General features: G+C 39.2%; 1 protein-coding gene across 3 annotated transcripts in view; it reads left to right on the top strand.

Moving 5' to 3' along the window:
• The window catches only part of LOC100643941 (connectin), a 349,916-nt gene that overhangs the window by 26,532 nt on the left and 298,212 nt on the right, over positions 1-25,172 (top strand). For all 3 annotated transcript variants that reach the window (XM_020864332.2, XM_012312043.3, XM_003397886.4), the window contains exon 2: positions 19,362-19,418. The gene's annotated coding sequence lies outside the window, so the exon portion shown is untranslated. The remainder of the gene's footprint in view (positions 1-19,361; positions 19,419-25,172) is intronic.

Genomic DNA, 25,172 nt, shown 5'->3' on the forward strand with positions numbered 1-25,172 from the left:
CTATGATACAACCTGTTTGCATAGAGAGGAAACTATAGTCGTTGAATTAGGTTGAAGACCTAACTGCAATCTAAATTTCAACGTTGGACTCGGACAACGAAGTTTTATAGGAGATCGTCGAATCAAAATAACTCGCAATTTGCGCCCTATTTTCTGCTACTCACGCGACGTACAAACTTTTTTACATTATTTATCGGCGATGAGTAAGCTAAAGTCTTTAAATCAGCTCGTAAAAAGGAATCCAGCGAGTACGAATCAAGTGATCGAGGAGGCCATTCTATCGAACCATTGCAGTACCATAAGGCACCCTCGCTTTCTCCACTCCGTAGCTAACTCTTTTAGAAATAGCGTTGCTGCGCTTTAAAAGGAGCAAAATAGAGCAGGAGATGTAAAGAATGATTTCGTTTATATTCTCTGAAAAAGATGCCTTCTCTTTCTTATTTGGTTTCTTTGAAATATACTTCAAGAACGCTTGCCCTAAGTTTTATGAAAGCATTCAAAATATAAGGAATTCTTAATGCCAAGCTGTTTAAACGATTTTCGCTATTTATCGGCACATCTGCACTTTCGCTGGTCACACGCGGCCTAAGTTGCCAAAAGTGGAATAACGCCAGGCTGACTGTTTTGTACGATCCTTAAAAATGCAGCGTTATCAACGCACGAATTAAACAAATGGTAATTACTCCGGGCTATGTGTCATTTCTCTCATATCGTTCAAAATTTATAGAGAGACGATTCTATGTGTTAAAGCCATTTAGTTAGAAATCTTCTACATTCTTATCGCGAAATACAATAAATAGCTGAAACTTCTTACCTGCGTTACAACGCGAGGACTACAGAGGAGAAGTAACAATTTGTAATAATGCAAATCGGTTTATTGGCTAGTTGGTCCGCTTGTGGGCCACGAAAAATCTAGCAATATCGTTAAAGTGCTCGATAATTCCGTGGTCGGTGAAGGAACAGCGAGCTGACGTGAATACACGTAATAATCTTTTCGAGAGGCAGCGGCTACACGATACGATCCAAAATACACGTGTATGCATACGGTAATCCCGTAAGAGGCGGGCAGCAATCCCTTGGAGTGGCTTAAAAGCACTCTGTGAGCTCAGCCGCGGACATTTCGAATTTCTCCTCGTAGCCGTCGTATGAAAGAACTTCGTTTTCATAGACGTTCGAGCTTTCAGATGCGGCCGTATCGTCTGCGTCATGATTATCATTCGACTTACCTATCGATTTGTTTAGTAGCCACCTTTCGCCGTTTCATCGACGTTCTGTCGAAATTAGACCAATGAAATCGCGCGAAAAAAATTGTTTTTCGTTGCGTTCCGTTCGTCTTACGAAACGTTGAAGTTTGTTATAATTTGACGATGGATCGATCATCTATTTTCGTAAAAGGCTAAACGATCGATTTTATGGATCAGGCGTTATGGATCGAAAGAGAAACTCGAATTTATCAGGTGTGTGGTTAAAGTATTCGTAAAATTAAAAGCATATTGCCAACTCGTCCAAATCGTGCATCGCATTTCAATTTTGACAAATTCCAAATGAAACGCAATTCGTACCAGAACAAAGCGTTGCATATAATTTAGGATCGGTTGATGTTATTAATAACGAGGCTGAGCGCGGAACGAACGCGCAAAATCTGTCGCGGACTTGTTGACAAAATTAATGTGACAAAGATTACATGACGCGATCAGCCGCGCGGATTAACCGTATTTACATTACTTTATCGTGTCCCATGATTAACTTACACGCCAGGTAGTCCATTAATCATCGGATGAACGATCAATTCCGACGATTGCGGCTAGAAACGAAAATGAATTCTACTCCGGTCGACTAATTTAAAATCATAACTAATTACTTTGCTCGATATGGGCCATTCAGATTTCCCCGTTTCGCTGAAATCGATAGATCGTCGAAACGCGTGAGTGGTAGAGACACGCGTGGTCCACGATTGTCAATGCAAAGATATTATTTTCGTCATGCATACGAGTCGCCAACGTTTCGATGTTGCGAAATGATTTCATCCGGGATACGCGATTGCCATTTGCAAATATGGAAACGGGATTCGACTCAGTTATCACGTCATTATTCGATATAATGTTTCCCGCGAACAAAATGGAAAAATTTTCGAAGATCCTGGATATTTCACATGGAAAGCATATTTGCATATTTTCTACGATGGACCTGGAATTATTTGATCACGCACGGTAATGGTGTTGAATCATTTTGTGAGATAGGTACTCATAAACGATAGTGCTTGTAATCTAAAGCTTGTAATTAATAATTCGAGTTATTTGAATAGTTCTCTGCCATCTATCTTCTAATTTCTGTTATGAATCGTCATTATTTTCGGTCATTATCGCTTGGAGTTGCGAAAAAATCAATCGTTGTTAAATCGAACAAGACGAATCTACTAATCGCGACTTCTAATTTTTTAGAAATCCTAAAGAACATGCCAATCGTTAAATTACGGCGAAAACTGTCCATTCGTCCGGAAGGCTGGTTATCGTTTCTCGATAGACGAAAACGTCAGGCTCGTCTAATCACGCGAAACGCCAACTATGCGGCGTATTCCATCGTCGGTAGTCGCGAGAAATCGTTCGATCTTATAAACCTAATTCCGTGCATAAGTTGAGGAATTTGCTGCATAATCCTATGCAGCGGCGCCAGCAATTCCGCGGAGTGGCTGGATGCTTGCGGAAGTAGGGGCCTTGGTCAATCGATCGTGACGGAAGTAGCGAATTTCGCCCCTTGTAACGCTCTACTCTGGATCCCTGTTTCCTCTAGATCCGATGCTATCTTTGTCCCTTCGAGTTTCAGGATTCTTCCACGTTGAAACTTTAATTTGCACACTTGGGAGATCGCGCGTGTATACTTGATGAATCTGGAAAAAATCCCCGCCGTCTTCCTTGGTCCATCAGGGAAAAGTCAACAAGATAGAGACAAGAGAGGAGGAGCCAGGATTTCACTATGGACTAAGGTGACACGGCGTCCTTCTATCTTGAAGTTTCACAACCGAGCTTATGTGAATGAGCCGAGAGTTTGCCTACGTGTACGAGAAGGAAGTTTGGCTCTTGCTGACCGTGGAGTTTTTCGGTTATTTGCATGCCGTACTGCATGCTCCCGTGGAAATTGATCTGACCACGTGCTCCCATAAAACTTCGCTTTACCGTGAACGCTTCATTCTAGACGAAATTAATGTCAGTTTTCCGTACGCCTCTATCCATAGGACGTTTCACGCTGCCAGCGTGGGCCGTGGGTCGGTGTAAATAGTTATAATTAGAGAGGAACGTCCAGCGATGAAATTAAATTCCATCGAACGATGTATATTTCTAAATTTATATCGCGAAAATGTAATTGCATATTTCTTTTAAATGAAATCCTACATCGATGCAATTTCTCTTTGTTCTCTACAACGAAATTTGTACAATCGCATCGTGAAATCGGTTAATATAGGAATTACAGTTACAGTTACAGTCGTATATCTCTAATAATCGATGTAGTTTTTTATTTTCTATTGATTTATTAAATATTACATATATATATATAAATTTTAAATTTTATATTTGTTAAATCGAACCTTTCGTCTATATTAAAGAATCGGCAAATAGTCTTTAAAAATTATAATATACATCAAATATATTTATTTGGAGACGTTGCCAGGGAAAGGACCCTATCCAAAGTAGATCTAGAAGAGAAAACATCTTGTAAAATTGTTCGCGGGTCAAAGTTCTCACGATGACGGTTAAGAGGGCCGATGCTCCTCACCGTTAACCAGGTTGGAGCGTGCAGAATACAGCCGGGAGCGGAATAAATTGGCGTAAAGCGTGGTGAATCAATTGCATCCGCGTTCTGGTAGGCTCTCCGCTGTCAGAAGTACAAACCGGCAACCGGTGGGTATTTAAGCGCACGTTGAGCCGCACGACGACCGACCAACCCTCTTCACTTAGGTTCGGGCGCAGGTTGCATTATTCAAAAGTATCGGCGCATTGCAGGCTACGTAAGGGGGCTTGAATTATGCACGATTTATTAGCCTAGAGAAGAGAGAGGCTCCCTCGTAGTGATTCGTGCTTGTGTACATAGCATATCTCAATTATGTCGGGGTGCCACCTCCTCCGCTTGGAAAATTGATACTCCCTCTAGTCCTATTCCCGCCCTCTTCTTCTCGCAACCGATTCGATCTAATTATTAATGTCGTTTTCGTTCTCGTAACGGGATCGTTTGTAATCTGATTTTTTATTCCCTGGCGTTTATTCGATAATCACGGACCTGCTCAAGGTATGAATCGTACAACCGGTCAGAAATTGCCGGAGATTGTGGAAGAAATTTATGCCGATTCTTATCTTCCATATTTAACGTTCCTTCTGTTCTTTCCTGGATTTTTACGTCGAGTGGGTTTGCGGTAAAGAGGACTATGATCAAATGGAATAACAGCGATTGTACTATCGGTAGCGTTCTATACGAAAGAAAAACAAGTACGAAGAAGAGGCTGGTTATCGTGTGATGAATATAAAGGGAGAAGATAGAGGGTGAGTATGGTCATCGAACCCTGGACTTCCTGACCTCCTTCGCGAGGTATTCGTGCAAGAGGTATAATCACGGAGATTGTTCACTTTGTCTTTTCGTACTGTCCCGTCTGCCGGCGAATGTCGAAGCAAAAATGAAAAAAACAAAAAGAAAAAAGAGGAAACTAATCTTCTTCGGAAGGACAGCGTGGAGGGAAATGTGCACAAAGGATATTTGAAGCACATGAGACGACTATTACTTGTCGGTCGCGATTAAACCTTTCGAATAGGGGACCAAGCTTTTTATGAATTCTCTTTGTCGGCTCTGTGTTTCGAGATGATCAATCCCTTCGTGTAACGTAAAGCGTATTTTTTCTTGGATACGTTGATCGTTTGTAAGCGCTTGGATCAACGAAATCGATCGGATTCAAGCGATTTGAAACTACTTTGTCCGCGTGAATTTGTCGTTTATTCGATTGGAAGTATTTTTTCGAATTAATTAACCGGAAGCTATTCGCGTGCGAGGATTATCTGCTTCGAAAATGGCATATCAATCGATGCGAGGTCAATGAGCAGAATAAAGCAATTTTTTTGTCTTTACCGAGAAACAAAATTAACAAATGCAGAAATAGAAAGTGTAATTCTTTATAAACCGAATGTAGCATTATTATACTAATAGAATATTATGTAGTATTATATACTATTGGACATACTCTTAAAGTACTCAAAATACTCTTTTCATCATTTTGTCTTATGTTACCTCCTTTCAGAAACATCTCCTCTTCTATTATTACGTTGTAGCCTTCTCTACAGCTAACAGAGTTTTAACAGAGTTTCATCAGTTTGTACCGCAGCAACACCTTCCGATAGTTCGTTTCTTTATCAAAAATCGATCTATTAAAGTTAGATCATTCGAACTTACGTCCAATCAACTCGATTAATCCGAATTAGGTTTAAGCGGTTGATAATGTTACGTTGGTATTTATGTAGGGGAATGGTGGTAATAGGATCGAATGATACATGGGTGAGAATTAATCGAACCGATTTTATAGAATGGCGATATTGAACAGGCACGGGAGAAAGAGGATTCTTGTCCCGTAAAAGCCATATTTGTACTCGCGTTTATTGTTACGGATAACATCCGCATAGAGATATCCGAGGTGTGGGAGCATCGATTCGCAAATAATGGGCGCCGCTCCCAACCGGAAGCCGCAGTAAATTTAAATATCGACATCGCTCGTGGCCGCCTGAAATCTACTGATTTTTATCATCGTCGGAATTGCTCTTATCGGCTGGTGTTTGCGGCAGAAGAATTTTTGTAAACACCTTGTAATATATATGTATATGTATCTTGGAGCCTATTATTAAAGGCTCTGGTAAAGTAATTTCTCTTTCGTCCTTTACCTAATTTAATAAAAGAAGATCTGAAAAAGGATCTTTCTCCATCGTTATTTTTTAATAAATTAATTAAATCCGAGGTGATATTCAAGTCGCTGTTGTTGTCGTAAAACGCTTCAAACACTTTTACGATAAAAGTCGTGCACGTGTATTTACTAAAGAGAGATTTTACGAACAAGTTGTCTTATTCAAAATTCCAAAATGACAGAGTTCCAAGTCCTAGAAACGACAGGCTTTATGCGTGTTCCTAGCAAATCTAACCTGGTACTAAACAAATTTGTTCTAAGCTACAAACTACGACTAAGACCATCCAAAATATAACCACTGTATATACAGGGTGTCTCGCGACTCACATTTGTCAGGTATGCTTTAACATGGCGAACCAACGACTAGGTATAAGTAAACAATCAACAGCAGGTTATTATACACGCGAAAATAAGTCGGGAACTTAATTAGGAAACTAGAGTTTGAACACGTTTAATTACGATACATTTTCAAATGTGACGCATTTTATGAAAACATTTCATTTCACATATTCTACTTATTTTTTAACGTAGTTGAAACACCTGTCGGTTATTTACTCTCCGGTTCAGTCCGGAACTAATCAAGTTAGAGTATACCCGTCAAATGTTTAAAGTCGATTTTCTGGAAAACGAAGCCTCGGACGAGAAAATGTTATATCAAACTCCTTTCATAGTTTTTCACGTAGGATCATCCTTGTCCAGTTGTCTGACTATCGCCTCGCTCCGTGCAGTAGTCAAGGGTATAAAGGGTGCATATCGTGTTTGGCGAACGACGTTAGCGTTAATCGGTCAATCGAAGCTTCAAAATAGGCCAAGCCTGTCTCTGTCTCGAATATCGGGAGACTACACTCGCGAGAGATTCGCGATGGCGCGAACAGCATATCCGTGGACACATACATAAATGCATTATTCAGGCAGCCGGTACGGGCTGGCCCGCCGCTATGTGGCTACTGCATTTGCGTTACTTCCACAAGATTAAACTTGCATGCGACGCGCTAGGCTATGAAGTATAGTCGCAGACGGTACGGTCCGACATGCGACTTGCTCTCGGACAAAGCAGAGACTAGTTTCGTGGTACCCTGTGTCGCCATTGCGCCGCCACGATCCTCGTTTCCCTGCTCTCTCACCCTCTCTCTTTCTCTCTTTATCTGTCTATCTCTTGCTCTTCGCTCTGCCTTCTGCGCCCTTTCACCCTTGTTACTCTTTTTCTTCCTGTCGACCAGAACCTTGCATGGATAAATTGCGATTTTATTACGTGGCCTATTATGAGTATAGTCAACAGTCCGATGGAAGTGGCGGCGGTTCCTGGCGAATTTTCTCCTTTTTTGTTCTCCTTTTTTCAGTCTTGTCGGGATTCGGACGTAAGAATGGTCGATTCGTACAACGTACGCAGTGTTTTCATTTAAAAAGAGGCTGGGATTTCTGCGGTGGACGTTTAGGATCCAGCCACGTCGTTCCTTGCTTTCGGTCGTTGCCCATGCTGGATCGCGACAGTCTTTTTGGAACTTGCTCTTGGTTTTTCACTGGCTTCTGTGGTGCGTCTGATACTCGATGGACGTCGATTGATTTCCGCGTTGGTCGCGCAATGCATGAGCAGCAGCAGAGCCCATCGACGGCCAGGGTATTGGATTTTGGAGAGGATTGATAAAGTTCTACGAATCATCGTGATACGATTGTAGTTAGATGGTTGCTCAACGATCCGATATTAAAAATATTGCACTTCGTATTAGATTTTATCGCGAAAAACATCCCTGTCGTTTAAATATGTACGTCAAAAAGCGATGAATTTCGCGTAAATGAAATGCCTCCTGGAATTAAAAAACGAGCGATAAAAAATTGAAAATCACTCTTTATGGTCTGTTTGGATGGATGAATTTTATAAGTTCTATACAGATAACGCAATTTCGTTAACCCTGCAATATCCTTCTTAACATAACGAGATCAAAACCGAAGAATCAACGAATTATCTCTATCCCAATCCAACCTAAAATTATGCAATTTTTTCCTATTAATCCCTGTAATATTACCATAGAATATCTCTATCGGAAAATTATTGTCGTATTTTCATTAGCCACTGACTCATAGAATCGAAGAATATAAACTGTCGTAATTTTATTTAGACTCAACCTGGAGTTATGCAAATCTTCTTACTAATTTTTCTCGCATTCGCTTCTTCTCTTTACGGAAATTATATAAAAAACTTAGGATAACTGGAATGCGTCCAACGCATCGAAATAACGATACTCGACTTATTCTCGATAGAAACGCTTCTGAATAGCAGGATTCATACACAGGGGGTATACGAAGCACAAGCACGAAGCTTCATCGACACACTTTCTTCTCACAGTTTTCACGTTCCTGGATGATGTCTTGCTAGAATGATTGATGAGCGCAGTCGGACTCCTATCTCAGCGCTCTCTAGTCTCTTGGCTGAAATCTTTCAGACTTTTATCTCTCGTGTACGTCCATGATTTGCGGCGAACGATGAATTGCAGATTACCACTCCGTAGAAAACTGAACAAACCTCCCTCTCTATTAAAACTAGCAAGCATATATTCCTCTACCTTCGCCATACTCGAAATTTGAAAGCTGCAAATTGCTGCTATTTATATAACAAATTTTATTAGAATCGTATTCGGTGCACGCCTCCGTATTAACATATACTCTGGGAAACAGGCTGCGTTTACTCGTGCGCAGCAAGTAGAAGAGAAACAAGGAGAATTATAGAGAGCAGAGGGCACCATAGAGACCTATTCGCGAAAACCAAGTTACATTTTACAATACAGCTTCACACGTACAAGCTTGATTTCAACCCTTGTATACAATTTCGCTCTATTCGTAGAATGGAAAAAACGCGATTGTTTACACGTTAGAGAAACTGTTGGTTCCCTTGACGTAATTTATTAACTTTTTTTCAATTAATACACGTTATATCTAACTCGGTTTTTTCACGACGTAATTATGATAGCGAATGCCAAGGATTCGCTTCGCATCTTTTTCTTTCCTATCTTCTTTCAACGACATCAAACTTTATGGAATTTGAAGAAACTAGACAGCACTATGATAAACTATCGTTCTTCTTTTTATCTATGTATTGTCCAATTTATATTTCTAAACAACGTTACATTTACGCAATTTTTGCGCGTATTACTTCGCCGCTTGTTCCTTACTCAGACGTACCGAAACTAAACGAACTACGGAATTAGAAATCTCAATCACGCGAACCACGATTCCTTCACTTTGGCATTCACAACGGTAGCGTATGTCTTTAAAGAATATAATTCGCAAAAGAAAAAGTGTACACCGCGAGCGAACCGTGTCGCTGTTCTATTTTACGTCTGTTTTCGTTTGCATGGCAAATGTCGATTTTATTACGCGCGATGCTCGTCGCAACTGGTTCGGACAACGAAATACACGGAATAGGGTTCGAGCAACAAAAAACGAGTCGAAGGAAACAATGTTATGCGGGATTTCGACGGGATTTTTCAGTGGAGTTTTACGATTCACTTCTGGTTTGGCAGATTTCCGGGATATAGATCGCTATCATGGCCGAATTGAAAGTCGTGTTTGATATATTAAAACAACGAAACGTTGATTTATCGCGTGGCCAACGATCAGCCGGGTAGATTGGTCGGTCGGATAAGTGCGTTGGAATGAAAAGCGACGATCTTAAATGGGTTGGACAATGGATGAGCGTCGTGGGGATGAAACTTTCGATTCAACACGACGTTTCTGACCGATGCTTCTGCTTCCTGTTCGACTGTCTCATTCTTCGTGTAATTTTATTATCTATTTTAATACAACGACGCCAAGGTATTCGTACACCGGAAGAAATACTTTGCGAATATATTTTATACGGTTCGTTTATAGAATTTTACGTCGTAAATGTTCAGTACGTACGTAGATTCGGAGTTAATCAGAAATTTTTGAAAATTATGATATTACGAAGAAAAATTATATAAGTAACGAAGAAAAGAAATTAGTTTTATTGTACTAAATTAGAGAGATATTATTATAACATGTTTAACGTTTCGAGCGGAATAATAATCCCTGAATGTTTGAATAATTTCGTAGCGATGTTTCAAGTTCACGTAAGTTTTCATAAGTATCGTAATCCTACTTATGCAAAGCAGCGTAAGTCGGTAATATTTAAAATAAGAATGGGGTTAGGTTGGTTTTTATTTAAGCCGATATAGAAGAGATTTTCCAAGGCGATGCATCCGAAAGAACGCCGCCGGGACGTTGACGAGAAACGATGAAGCGAAGATCCACATGATTTATCGTCACTAGCTTACTCTTCGTGCGTCTATAAATTGTTCTTCAACCGGAGCATTTTAAATAACGGCTTAAGAGGAAGTTTTTTAATCTCGAAATCTGTTCGCTCTACGAAAAGAAGAAGCCGGTTGGTCTTGAAGGTTCGCATTTTATTAATGAAATAAGCCTGCGGGCTTTATACTTGGCGCTAGGAGGGAGTGGCCTAACTTTTGCAATTAATATTATTGCACCGCGGCCTAAGTACATAATGAGACTTCATAATTTGTTAAATGTCTTTTATTAAGGCTTCGCGGAAACTTTTATTCGATTCGCGAGATGTATTTGTATTACGAAGAGAAAGCCTCGAGGAGCCTTTCGTAATTCGTCATGTAATGGATTCTGCGATGGAAAATTGGGATCTTGGGAAAACGAAAGCAAATTACTTGCAAAAATTATATAGCATTGCGAGGGAAGGACACGCGAGATGATTTATTTTAATTCGTAAGGGAATAAAAGTGCAGATTGGAACGATTTGCATATTCAAATTTTTTCCGCGTGTAATTTTTAAACTTTAAAGGATTTTCTGAAACTCGATATATCGGAGGTGTTTAAGTTTCTCTTTGTATGGAATTTAGTTATTGTAATATCGAATTATAAATGCATTAATTTCAATAGGACGTAATGGCTTTCGTATAAATAAATTTCCATAGTAAAATATCGACGTGTCCCGAATTAACACCGTTGAAATTGAATTTAATCTAGCTCTCGTTTTAAAAAACAACAAATATTCGTGAAATTTTAAAAAGACGTTATTCGAATTCGCGAAGTATCACGGGCCGTTTCCTTTCTCCTCTTCAGTTTTCCTTTTTTTATCAAATCGAGGCCAGAAAAACGGGAACAAGTAAAACGAGTGCCTTCTGAAAGCCCATCGAGTGCATTCGCGGTCTCTCGAAAGCGAACAACATGCCTCGATTCAATAACCTCGATAAACCCCCTCCCCCATCGCTCAACTTCGCCTCCTTCTGCCGCTTTCATTGCCGCCTACGTTTTAAACCGAGGGGGTGAATCATCCGCGACGCTCAACGCTCAGAAAGCTTCCTTACAGAATCTGCCTCCGGTTGTAAGCCTTCTATTCCGCGGCATAACTCGATAACTCGATAAACTGGTCTTATCCGTGAACCGTTGGCGAGTAAATCTAAGAGGTCACTTAAAATTCAGCCACCTCACCGAGATCTTTTCTCAATGGAACGTCAGCCTGGCCCGTTAGACGCCTTTTCGAACGGGCTAAACCAACTCGTATAAACTGCAAGACATTTTTAGATTGCATCCGTTTCAAATTCCGAGATCCGTTTTATGGTGGAAATTCGAGGTATTCGGCAGATACGTTATCAGGGTAGCTTATGTAAGTAGGCTTATCTTTTATCTTGCGCCGTATAAAGGGCTGTGTTTGTCAGGATCGTGGATATTTTGGGGCGTTTGCTGAAGTTGCAGATGTAACTTGATGCTTACGAGCTCTTCTCTGGGTAACATGTTGCGCACTAAGTAATTTATTACACTTATTTACTACTCGAATACCGTGTACTTAATACCCGAACTATCAGTGTGCTGTACTTATTTCGGCGCGGTTCTGGTAAGTCAGTTCAACTTTTCGGAAACTCATTATCATTCACTCCGCGTGTATGTAACGAGACCAGTCGTACCATAAGCACCAGCGTTTCAATGTCGATAACACCACACAGACATCCGATAGAATAGTAGATCCTCGTACGCGAGTATCGCAATGATTGTCTCGATAATCTCGCTAGTAGATTTAGAGTAATAGAATCTTTAAGAAAACGGAAAATATACTTATGCGTTGTTGAAACAGAACGTTTAGTCGTCGATCGCTCTAGCGGTTTTAAATAACGATAAATAGATTACGAGTGGTAATTTTAATCGACGAGTTACGAATAATGACACGAACGATCGAAAATCGGCTTGGTTTTCTTCTCGAATATCGGTACAAAAGGAAGAGGGAATGTTACGACTTCGAATCTCAACGAGATTCGCCACTGCCTTCTGACAATTCGAACTTAATTAACCGCCTGGTCCGAGTACCTCTCCGTCGAATTTCAATTATCCCCTATCCCTGCATTGAAACCACGTGGAACTATTTCCGTCAGTTGGAACTTCTATGCGTTATAATTCGATCCTATTGGCATGCGGATATTAATTTTAGCAAAATTCCAACTGTCTCGAGCTCGCGAGGCATCGAATCGGGTCATCTTTAGTCGGTTAACTTCTATTCGTGGTATTAACTCCGACACTTACGATCGTATCGAGCATTATCGGAGATAATAAAGCGACTCATCGATGAAACTTTCCCAGTAACACCGTTAAAACGATTACCGGTTAGAACTTTTCGAACGTTTCAGTAGTTGCTGCTTTTCCCTCCCGATTTCCTTCTAAATCCCTTGAATGCCAATTTTTAAAAATCGTTAGAATAATTTACAGATTCTTTCGTCGAGGTAACAAAGATTTATTGGAAAGATAAATACTTCAGGAAAGCCTGATTTGTAAATCGACGATATTTCTCTATTTCCGCTGACTTTCGCGACTACGTTGCTAAGAAAATGATATCCGATACTGTAAATTAATTGAAAGAAACAAATTATACATACGTTGAAATTTCTACGACGCGAAATTGTCCCCTAAAACGGTTAATTTCGATCTTCGTCAAAAGTATCGATAATCGTATCAGTCAATTCATTAACATCTAGTAATATTCTAATTATCGAATGTCAGCTACAGTTCCGTCGCTGAACGAATATAGCCAGCGATATATCCTTTAAGATGCTAAAATTCTCTAGAGATTATGTTTGAATAAATTTACAGACTACATAAATCTAATTAAGCAACGATAGTGTGGCACGAGTCGACGGCTTCAGCCTTCGAACGATTTCATTAATTAGTCGAACGATAGCGAGCCACTCTGTCTTCTTTATTTATCGTGCTGCACCGTGTCCAATCTATTTTGACCATTCATCATGGAACGTAGGAGGGACAACTGGAACAATAATAATTATTAGCATCGTCCCGTGGCTAGCGTCCATCCCTTCCTGCTTTAATTCTCGAGTATCCCTGGTCGACCGTGGCTCGATGAATAATTGCAGGACTCTCGAGGAGCACGCACGTGCTTGCGTGCGCAAGAAACACGGGCGCGTGTTACAAGTGCATCCTCGAGAGTTGGCTGCTTATAATTGCGTCTCCGTCGAGCAGAAAGAAACGGAAAAGGGGTGAAAGGATGCAGATTATTATTAAACGGAGGAAAGAAGATGGAAGGGAATGGGTGAGCATCGCGACCGGGTTCAAGTGCCAAAATCAATAGAAATCGGGGACGAAAAAAAAAAAGGTGGAGCCGCGAGAGGATTTTTGGCACGTGTGGTGTGACGCGCTGGCAGTCGCCAGGATCGCAATTAACAGGAATTTTGGCAACATTACGCGCACTGCCGGACATTGTCGTGCTCGATTTCGGTTATTGCGGTACGATTAAAGATTTTTTCGTTCGATGCGTAGCTTTGCAGGTTTTTATATGGATCGTTGGCTGGGAAATTTGTGGCAACGTTTGGCAGAAAGTGCGTTTTTGCGAAAATATTCGACGTAAACAGATTTGGTAAAGTACGGAAACAATAGAAGCAGATAGTCGACTAAATATTTGCTAGGACGCTTCGGTATCGTTTAAAACAGAGAAATTGATACGAATTTTCAATATTGCCGCGCCGATTCCCGTTCTCCGATCGTACATTCAATTAAAACAACGAGTTATTCTGTAATAAGGCTCGTTGCTATACGCTTCCGAGAAGAATATTGGATGGGATGTTTGCAAACATCAGGAAAGAATCGGTTTTAGAATTTCCCTAGATGAAGATTTCTGCCGAAGATAAAGTTAAATTTAAGCAATGGCAAAGATTTTCTCGAAAGTTTTTGACATCGGATGTTCAGCAAATTAGATATTCCAGTTACGGGATCAATATGATCGAACCGGAAAGTAGTCAACTTCCGCCTAAATGGAGAAAAGTTTTCGTCTCTTCTCCGCCGAGGATTCGTATTGATTTCCTCAAGGTTCAGTCTTCTAATTGTGTGTCAGTATTCCAGTGGAGCAGATGGTAAATCTGGCACGCAAAACAAGAAAGTATTTTATTATGCGATCGTAAGTTTGGCGGCTCTTAGCTTTGCTTTCCGGATTATAACAAGTTTTCATCTCTCTTTTTCTTCGCAAACTCTATAAAATCGCTAATTAATATTATCGCGTGTAATTGCCTTTTGCAAGAAGCTTTAGGATTTATCTCGCCCCCTCCTTTTAAACCATTAGTTCAGAGTTATAAGTAGCTGTTATAAGTATCCTAGAACTTTGGCATTATCTTCATCTCATCTATTTCGTTGTTAATTTTATGAAGTTATTAGCTGATATTGTGTAAGATTTATTAAAGATGCTGCATCCTTGTCATAATACGATCTTATAAAAATAATTCTCTATATACGTTATATTTATATAATAACTATATAACGAGATAGGTTCCAAGCCACTTCCCTGTACATCACAATCAATCCTTAAGTATTAAGATACATGCTAATTTTATTCGTACAAAACACCTTACCTAAATGTATTAGATTGTGACACAATATTCGACTATTACTAATCTTCCATATGGCGATAGTACAGGTTATCACTGATTACAGCGCAGCAATTTCAGACTTCGTTTGGAACTTGTTACTTAGCTTCTATCAAATCACGCTTTACCGAAGTTAGACTTAACTGTGGGCTATTTAATTTAATTTAATTTTCTCGTACTCAACCACCAATAACCACCGTACCATTGTAAAATTCGTTGCTATAACAGCAAACAAGAAAGTTTTACCGTATTCGCGACAAAAATTCTACATGTCCCAAACAACACCCCTCGATCTCCTCCAAAGTTCAAAACCCTTTCGCCGTGTCTTTTCCCCCTATATCATACCGCTATCTATCAAAAACCAGTGCTGTTTCTACTCCGAAGACGAGTGCGGGGATACACGATCGTCACGATTGGTCGTGTTCTAACGATCGTTAAAATTAATGACGCACGGCAAGGTGTCCACGTGGCGACAGGAAAAACGAGTCAATGAAATACTCCAGAACGCTAGAGGAGAACGATAGTTGACGTTTTTCCACGTGACAGGCTGGAGTCTGCAGCTTGTAAGCTTCGCGTTGAATCGAGTTGCGAATCGAATCGGAGGGTTGAACGGGCCCGACGAAAAGCAGAAACGGCGACTATGTCATAAGTCACCGTCGACGACTGGTCTATCGATGGTCCGTGCTGATGTCGCGTCTGTGTATCTTTTCCCAGGAACTCAGTTTCGCCACGCAGTTTCTCTCTGTCATTGGCCATTTGCTCGTCCGTGACGGGTTCATCCGAATTTCCTCTGTATCCTGAACACGCACCAGGATACAATAGTCCAGGGGCTGTTAGGGTCTGCTGCTATTATTAGGAGTTAACAAAATGTGAATCGATTGCAGATTGATGACTATGAGCTTGATAGATCGTAGTAGGTTCGGGCGCCTTTCGAACTTTCTTTCTGGACGGTTTATTTTCAACAATGGGGGAGGAACGTGCGTCGAGTTTGAATCGTATAACACGCAAAGGTGATCGCTGTTTTATGGACTGAAGTTTCGGTTAGTTTTCGGGAGCGGAAAGACGGGGAACTTTTAGGCATCTTTCCTTATTTTCGACGATTTCCTTCATAGTTCTTAGGTATTTCTCAAACGGGAACACATTGCAGGAGACAAATATCGCTGTTTCGTGCAACAACGGAACGATTAAGTGTTTTTGTTTCGTCTTATTCTCATTCGTCTCTGTTATTTTTTAACATCGAGCAAGATCGTGTTTTAGAAACTTCTTGATATTCTAAAAGCTTTGCACTCGATGTTGAAAGAGCCATTGTCTAACTCCAATGGTCCCCTTTTGTGCCCTAGAAATCAACAATATACATAATAAGATATAGAATACGTAGAAGAAACGTATGGCGTCTAATAAATTTTAACGCAATAAACAAATTGTAAGTGGATTATTTCGCTAAAGCGGAAAAGTGACCCATTTGCCACCCTATTCCTTATCGAATTAGTTGGATAACAACGATTATTAAATTCGACGAAGGCGGAACAACGGTAACCGGAAGTCGTTTCGCGTTCGTTATTATCGACAAAAGCGTCTCTGAGGTCTAACGATAGACAGAACATAGCGAATTTTGTGGCACGCGGAGGACGGGGATGACAAATCCCGATATCATCGTGGGAAACGAAAATAGAAATTAGGAAAGTCCCTGGTAACGGTGACGCATCGTTTCTATAGTCGAAGTTTCGTAAACTGCTGGTTGGTTGAAAAAGTAGAAACGTCGCGAGTCTCGTAAAACTTATTTACTGAAAGGACAGTTTAAACGGTTTTTACTGTTGTTCGTGTGCGAGATACACGTGTCGATGAAACGTGAGCGCGCGATGGTGTACACGTACTTGAACGAAACGGTGTCGGTTTTACGCTGGCCAAAGTGGATTGCCGATTTATTAGATCGCCCCTGGCGATTTTCCTCGACATTATTATCACGCGATTACGCTTATCGGCTACTCGATTTAAGTATATCGAGTGTATGACGGTAGCTACGATGACGGAAATATGATTAGAGTAAAGTTGGGGAAAGTTGTTAAAATTTTACTTTGTCTGCTTACTTAAAAAGGTAGGTGCGGTCGTGGTTCGTGAAAACTACGAATTCTCGAGTTGCAGAAGTTCAGTGTGTTATAAAAATGGAAAACTAGATTTACTTACGCGAAGCTGATATTCAGAATACCTGAATAGCCTAGTTTGCAATTTTAGTTGTTAATGTGCTATTAATCTACTTCGTTTGGTTTTAGGATTAACCTTTCCCTATGTTAGTTTAGATATCGTGATATATTGACACGTTTTCTACATTAACAATACAAATCTTCCCGAAGAAAGTCCATCTGTTTTTAAACAAAATATATATCTTTGAACTTGACAGATTGTTCCACTTCTTACCAATTCCACATTAAATTCCGTGCCAAACGCTGTTTCTGGCACGAAAATCAGAAAATCGATAACATCGGGCATATCATATCCTTCCACGTGTTCTTCGATTGAAATGTTGCGAGTAATCGATAATTAATTGGTAACTATAAATATATTGCGACGATGAATGACTGTCACGACTAACGAAGAAAATGCAACGACTTTATAGTTAGTCAGAGATAGCAAAACTCTTTCAAGGCACAAAAGTAGATTAAAAATGATTAACTTAAGCTAATTCCAAAATTTAAAATTTCTAGATTTTTCTCGCAGAATCTCAGTCGCTCAGAGTCTCATTTTTAAACGGCACGATTCTAAACTATTCGTCAAGCTTTTACCTCACGACCACGAAATATTCCCCCGCGAAACTCTCAAACGGTCCACCTCAATCTCCCACCACTTCTCCGTGAACAACGAAGCGAAATTAAAGACCTATTAATCGTTTCCTCAAGTTTTCAACGCCGCCGTGGCAGATAACGTTGTTCATCACGCGGCAGGCACATGGAACTTCCGGTTGCGTTTCCCGCAAGCGGACGAAAACAATTAATCGCCGCAAGACGGCGAACGATAATTTAGTTTGCTTACTTGCTCCGGAGCTATATCCCGGTTATAATCCGGCGATACGAGGAGTTCACGCCACGGATCGAATTACGCTTATGAATATTAATTAGACAGGGAATCGCTTCGTTTAGAATCGACCATACGGCTTTCCATACATCCGGAGGACGCGATCCGACGAAATGGATTTGTCTCGCGATAAACGACTGTTGCAACGAACGCCTGGCCGTTTTGTCAACTTCGAAAATGGTCAGAGAACTGTTGTGTCAACCGGTCGTTTCCAGTTGGAAAAATCGAGGCTTACTCGAGGGATTCGGTCGCTCGAATTTTCCTTTTTTCTTGTTTCTCTCTCTCTCTCTCTCTCTCTCTCCTTCTCTCTCTTTCTCTCTAGGCTACGAAATACGGAGCGGCTTTGGTAGGACGGTTGGAGGATTCGTTTATCCCAATTCTGTAGGGTATTTGTTTTATTAAACAGGTTTCGTAACTGGGCAAGAGTTGATATTTTGTGGAAAGTTCGTAATCCTAGTGAACGATTACGACGGCTTACTTCGTTCGAGATAGATGTAATGGAGTTTGCATTGTGTTTCTGGTTTGTTGTTTGCCAGCGATTCCTGTCAGATTCGAGCGTAGTATATTTAATAATTTCGTTATTCATTAGATTGTGTTGTATACTTATAGTGTACATTATATTTCTTTTCTAAGGACTGTAACCATCGAAGCAGATTTTTAAGGATCCTTAAAGTAATTTATTCCTTTTTTGCTCCCCCTTTTTTTTTTTTTTTTTTGATGAAAAGCAATTATAGATAGGGTGAAGAAATTTTATACGAAATGTTGCGTTGAATATTACCAACGTGGAAGTAGGTACTTTGGTATGGATAGTACCGAAATACGGTATATTATCAGGATCAGTTGAAGGTACTAAACAGACTTCGTAATTTACATTTCCCAACGATTTTTTAGAGTCGTTCTTGCTGAAGATTTTATTGCAGGTTACGTGCCGTTTCTATTCGTTTTAACTTCTTTAATTTACTTTATAAACGAAGAGGCGAATCTCTCTTTTTTCTGTAGTATTTTTTTTTTTTTTTTTTTTTTTTATCAAAACGTAAATTTAAAAAATCGACATAAAGTTAAACGTATGAAAGCCGGGCAACGAGAGATCGTAGAATAAGCGATGAAAATGGTAACAAAAATGGTAACAGAGCAGAAATTGCTTGAATTTTACATAGAAGAATCACGCAATCCCTTCGCACGACGTCGAAATCAGCAATATTGCATAAAATTCCCATGATTTCGAGACGTATAACGATATCTCTTGTAATCGTGTCGCATGAACTTTTTCTTAGATAATAATCTCGAAACTCGACTATTTTTCCACCTCCGTGTCGTTCGATAATTAGTCGGCGCGAAAGTTCGATCTTGATGCGAAAGGAAAACGGAAGTCCTTCAACTTTATCCATAAATTATCGGAATGAAACATTTCATTTTGATTTATTTCTAATTTCTTCTTCTTCTTCTTTTTTTTACAGGAGATCGAGCGAATTCACGCAAAGGCAGAAAGGATCATTGAAGTCAACGAATATTCGGTGAGTCTTTTAATTGGTTTCTTCTTTTAATTGGTTAATTGGATATCAATTCAATTTGTTAAATGTTTAAAGGATATTCATTGTTTTTGTATGTTCCATACTTTTTCTATACATTTCTTTCACTGAATAGCTTCACTATAAGTAACAAAAATTCGTCATATATCTAAGATACAATCGTTTATTATAAATATTCGTCTCTTGATAACAATTAATTACAAGAGAAACTAAAATTCGTTCTATATTTAAGACAGGAACAGTTACAAGTATCCGTACTATTCTTTGACAATTTCCCTCAAAACTTCCGCAGATTGAAATTACTAAACGGCTGGAACAGAGCTTCGTATTTTCCTAACTCGCATCGATTTCTGCATCGTTTTCCTTCGGAACGTTCGAAATTATTTCTGTCCTATTTCAATTCTATTTTCCCGGTGCTGCAGCTCTTTATCCCTTCCTTATAAGCTCGCGAAGAATCTACCGCCTACTAAAGCTAAACGCCTCGATTTCCCGGCAATATTCGCGATAATAGTCGCGACAACTAGCCATTGCGAGAAGCATTCGCAGCGTGGAGTCTCATTCATCCTGCGTTTCAATAACCATCGAACCCATTAACGAGCCGACACCAGCCGGTGTCTCTGGCTGTTTTAAACAGCAAATTCATCTCGACGATACGGTTCGTTTCGATTGCCCGTCGAACGAAGAAGCCCATAACTTCGCGGCTCGTTTCCCTATCGCGAGCGCTCGGTGACGATTTTACGAATGAGAGGGCGAGGAGAGTTGCACGCAGCGGCGAAATTGCTCGATTCTCCTTCTGTCGTTATTGTTTCCCATCGGCGAGAAAAGCGATCGGGGGAAAAAAAGGAAGGAACGAGCCACGAAACATCTGGCGTCGCGAGGAAATCAAATTTCCAGTGCCTTTGCCTGACTTCTGTGCTAATTTCTCCTTTCGTAACTCGATAAAATCACCACGATGAAAGATCCTAACCCCGATTACGGACTCAGCGTGATTTTTTTCTCTGTCGGAAGTTCTATCATTGATGTCAAAGGTGTTTTAGCTGTTACGATGATTGACAGATACGTGGGGGTTAGTTCGGGGATGAAACGGTTTGTTGAATAGTAAATTTGGTCGCGATGGTTGGGGGCAAGCAGAGTGGCTTTGATACTTTTGCTTTGTACGTAATTTGATCTATTTTAATGGGATAGGTACTTTGTGCACGATTTATTGTTATTATCGTTATTATTCGTTTATGTTCAAAAACAAAATTAGAGACAATCTCACTCTGCATGGTTTACTGTAGTTAATTGTACGATGGTTGAATACAAAAAGGTTTGTAATAATAAAGGTAGGGATGATTGTTAGATTAACAGTAAAAATTCATTTCAATTATGCGATTGTTCAGCTACGTGCACCTGTCAGGTATCACTGTTCATCGAACGAAGCATCGAGTGAAGCCAATATGATGTCAAAGTAACGTGTAAAATATATTAAAAATGCTCGGTTTTACATAGTTTTGATTTTTGAAACGCTGGATTCTGCAACTTCAATCTCGCATTTCCAGATGTTACGTATCGCAAAATACAGAATCGCGGACAAAAAAGTAAATAATTTTTGTAAAGTAATTCGATATAAATGTAAATAATAACAATGATAATTACATTTAAGTATAACGATTTAATTTAATTGTAATAATAATAATTTATTAAAGGTAATAATTATTTACAAGCATATTACCGAATTGCATTTAAACAACTTGTTCACCATCATTTGTTTTTGATTATTATTGATGCAGCAACTATTTGATTAGAGTACAGATTCAAAATAATTTAAAATAAGTGCTCGTGCAGTTCCAGTTATTAACAAACATTTAATTAACCAGAACAAACGAATATATCAAGATAAATTGAAATTGTATATTGTTTATAAACAAAAAGTTCACATTAAAATACACATACATTTTTCATTTTCTCAATTTTTTCAAGGAATGAACTTATCCCACTTTCAAACTAAACGGCCCATTTAACAAATCGATCTTCACTCGTTCACATACACAAAATAATATGTTGGACAGCCTCCTAACTTAAATTTTCAAACAAACGCTTCAACTAAAACACTCTCGCTCATCCTTCTCATTCGTATTCTTTCCCTCTTTCGACAAAATCGAACGAACGCTCTCTCGCCTATTCTTTCACCTGAAAACCATGTCGCAAATACGATTTATCGACTCGTATCGAAATCGAACGTTATCTGAAGCTCACCGGTTACACTTTCTGGAAAAAAAACTACGCGGCTTCCTCTATCCGTCGTTGATTGGAAATGTTTGTCTCGTGATCGAACGGTCGTCGAGTTGAAAGGCTCTCGGCTGCTTAAAAATGTTTGCCGTGGAAATATTCGAATCGATCTTTCCGCTATGAAGTTTTAGAGGGAATTGTCCATGGAAAAGAAAACTCGAAATGTGCGAGAAGAGCAGGAACGATAACAAAATTACCGATGTTTGAGAATATTTCTCGCGCGAATTCCAGCCGACCGCGTTCTGTGCTCGCCAGGCTTTCTTCATTTCTGCAGTCCTTTCTTGGGACCTGAAACGTGGTTCTGATCGAATGACACGTCCTCGTGGCTCGCAATTACGCGCAGCTACGCGAAGTTTCTCGGATATTGGAAGCTCGTTTTCGATAAAACGAACGGTTAACCTGTCACCGACGTCTTTGCATGGGTGACACATGAATTTTCGAGCCGGGAAATTTTTTCCAAGCTTTACAGTTTACTATTTCAATTTATTATCTTCACGAGTATAGTTCCTTGTAACATTTACGACTTGAGAATTATAAAAAGAAAGAAGGAAAATTGAGGGAGAAAATTGAAGTAAAAGAAGAGGATGTTATAGAATAAACTTTTCTTCCAGAATGTTTCGTGTGAATTTAATCAATCTTCAAATAACTTTGATTCTCTTCGTTACAATCGAAGAAAAATTTAATTACAGTGGCATAATTAATATTAAAATCTAATTGTGAATGATTATTGGCTTAAACGTATTAAAGAGGTAAAGAAAAATCGTGACCATATGACTATACACGTAACGTAAATTTATATGTTTGAGGTGGCTTGCGACAGGAAGATGTAGTATCATTTTCTACAAATTGATTTTACATTTGTGAATGAAAAGCTTCAGGCATCCGTTTGTTTCTATTTTTTCTGCTTTTATTATATTTTTTTCTCTGGTTTTGAAATATTGCTACACGTGACAGGTTTTTCATCTCTTGTTATCATCTGACCCAAAAATGTTGCGCGAAGTTGTCAGCCGGACAATAAATTGCGGACTGAAGTTTCACACAGCCCAGTTTTGTTCCGATAATTCATGTTATGTCGGCGGGTCCGCGGCTTTTACTACCTTCCCGAACATTCCCAATTATCCTTGTAATCTTCTCTTCAATTTACATAAGGCTAATTTCGTGAATCATTTTAAATCAGTGTCTCGAGAATAAGGATACATTTATTTACTTTTTTATAATTTCAAGAAATCCAAGATATGAAAGTTTCTAAACGTTGCATTTATTTTTCCAAATCTACAAGACATATAACTTATTGCAAATTTTTATTCATCCGAAACGGTTACAATATTTACGTATAAGAATTATCTATCAGATAACAATCTAGTAATGTTCTTATAACGCTCCTTAAAACGTAACGGAAAGAACAACGAATTTATTGCAACATAATAATTAATTTGATCCAAGTATATTAGATTTAAAAAATATTTCTTGGTACTTTTGTACGATTACAAAAGTTTGATACTACGAATACGTAACGTAGATGTTGATAAAAAAATGCTATATCGAAAAATAAGGGTATGTGCAAATGGTTTTTGCAGTCAATATAAATTTCTATTTTCAAAAGAATTGTGAAGTATCTTCTATATGAGCGTGATTTCATCGATTGACATTTTGGTTTTCTGACCAACTTGGCACGTTACCTTTCGGCTAGTTTATTCTTCACCATCGATCATCCAGATAACGAAAATAGCCTCCTTCACATATCGACATCAGCATTATCTACAAACTTCGATTCACAAATAATCAAATTTTCCAAAGGTCAAGAGGATAACTAGCGTTGAACAGAAATTAAAAAACTCTTTACTCGCTACTTGTCTTTTAAATAATAAATTACGTTAATGTACTCAGAAGCTGCTAACACTCATATATTTTCGTTATGAGCATACACACACACACACAAGTCGAAAAATTCCAGTTCCATGCAAAAACACGCCGATTCCCAGTACTCTTTGCCAAGCTGCAGCAAAACTTTCGATTGCTTCCGGCTTGAAGAGCGACATTTTTCGACTCGTTTCCGGAAACAAGTCCCTGAACTTCCGCTAACACTGTTCCGTGAACATTGTTTCTCTAAAAATCAAGCAAATCGACTCGATGTATCATTACAAACCAATTTTGTATTATATTCGTCGCTTATGGTTAGAGCGAGAACGTTTATACTCATATAGGTTGTCCGAAAAGTGTCTTTCTTTTACAGACACGTCTTTTACAACGATGCGACTTTATACAAACGTGAATCCTAATCTGTCGAACGTTGTGATCTTTATTTTGATAGAACAAAATGGATCGTACGTAATTCGATAAAATAATATAAAACGGAAAATGTTGTGCGTCCATTATTTCCTTATAAAACGAAAGAAACTTTTCGGACGACCTAATAGAAAATTAAAAGATACGAGTAATGCTTAGAAATATAGAAGACATCTAGTCTATTGAATTTATTAAGATACTTAACGAGTGAAACAAATGTTTGCGTAATTGTAAAGACGTAAATTTGCATAAGCACTTACGAACATCTCGATTTTCGTCTGTGGAACCACGTTGTTCCATCGGAATCTTTACGGTAACCTTTCGTGTTCCAAACTATATCTCTTTTATGGTTATCTTCGTTCTAGATATTCCAAGATTTTTAGTATAAATATCTTTCACGATTGTCAGAGAATAAATGAAAATAGCCCGGAAACAACAATTGTCAAGAACGATACCGAGATTCTAAGCATTTATAATTCAGCGTTTGAATGAAAACGAGAGTTTAAAATATCGCGTGAACACACAGGTTAAAACAACTTGACCGTTTCATTTCGGATTTTTCAATGCGGCTATAACATTTGTGCCACCGTTTATTATTTCTGGTGAGTTTGTCAGGCAAGTTAGGTAATCGATTTAGAAACTCGCGCGTGGTCGGTCGTAGCTTCTCTGAAAGACAAGAGGTTACTGTAAGCCGCATTTCCATATTCATACCGCGGTGTTTCGAAATTTCGGCCAGTTGATCGTGTTTTACCTGTGCAGCTGGAATTTCATCGGCTGTAAATCAGGCAAAGAAATGGGGGCAACGGGTGAACGCGATAGCATGGATTCCGCGGCTTTACGTTAATGAATTATTAGGGCTGTCGGAAAGTTTCGTCGTTTTTCGTGCCGTTGGCCAGAGATAATAAAATGCGTCTGGCTTAATCTCGTCGACCGATAGAACTTGCTTCTGCTTGTTTTAAACTATAATCCTTCATGTTCCCAGTGATTTTGCGAAATTCTTTTCGCCTGGTCATGTACAACCGGGAATTTCATCTCTGGCGAGTTTCGTCAAATTAACCCTGTTGTTATCGTTCTTAAAATTTCATTTTCCAGTTAGTCAGATTCGAAATCATTAGTTCAGCAAATTCATAGACAGTCAATTTTCAGAGAGCAAAATTAAATTTGCCCATGTCGAGGATAAAT

Source organism: Bombus terrestris, chromosome 9 (assembly GCF_910591885.1).
Source record: "Bombus terrestris chromosome 9, iyBomTerr1.2, whole genome shotgun sequence".
NCBI lineage: Eukaryota > Metazoa > Arthropoda > Insecta > Hymenoptera > Apidae > Bombus > Bombus terrestris.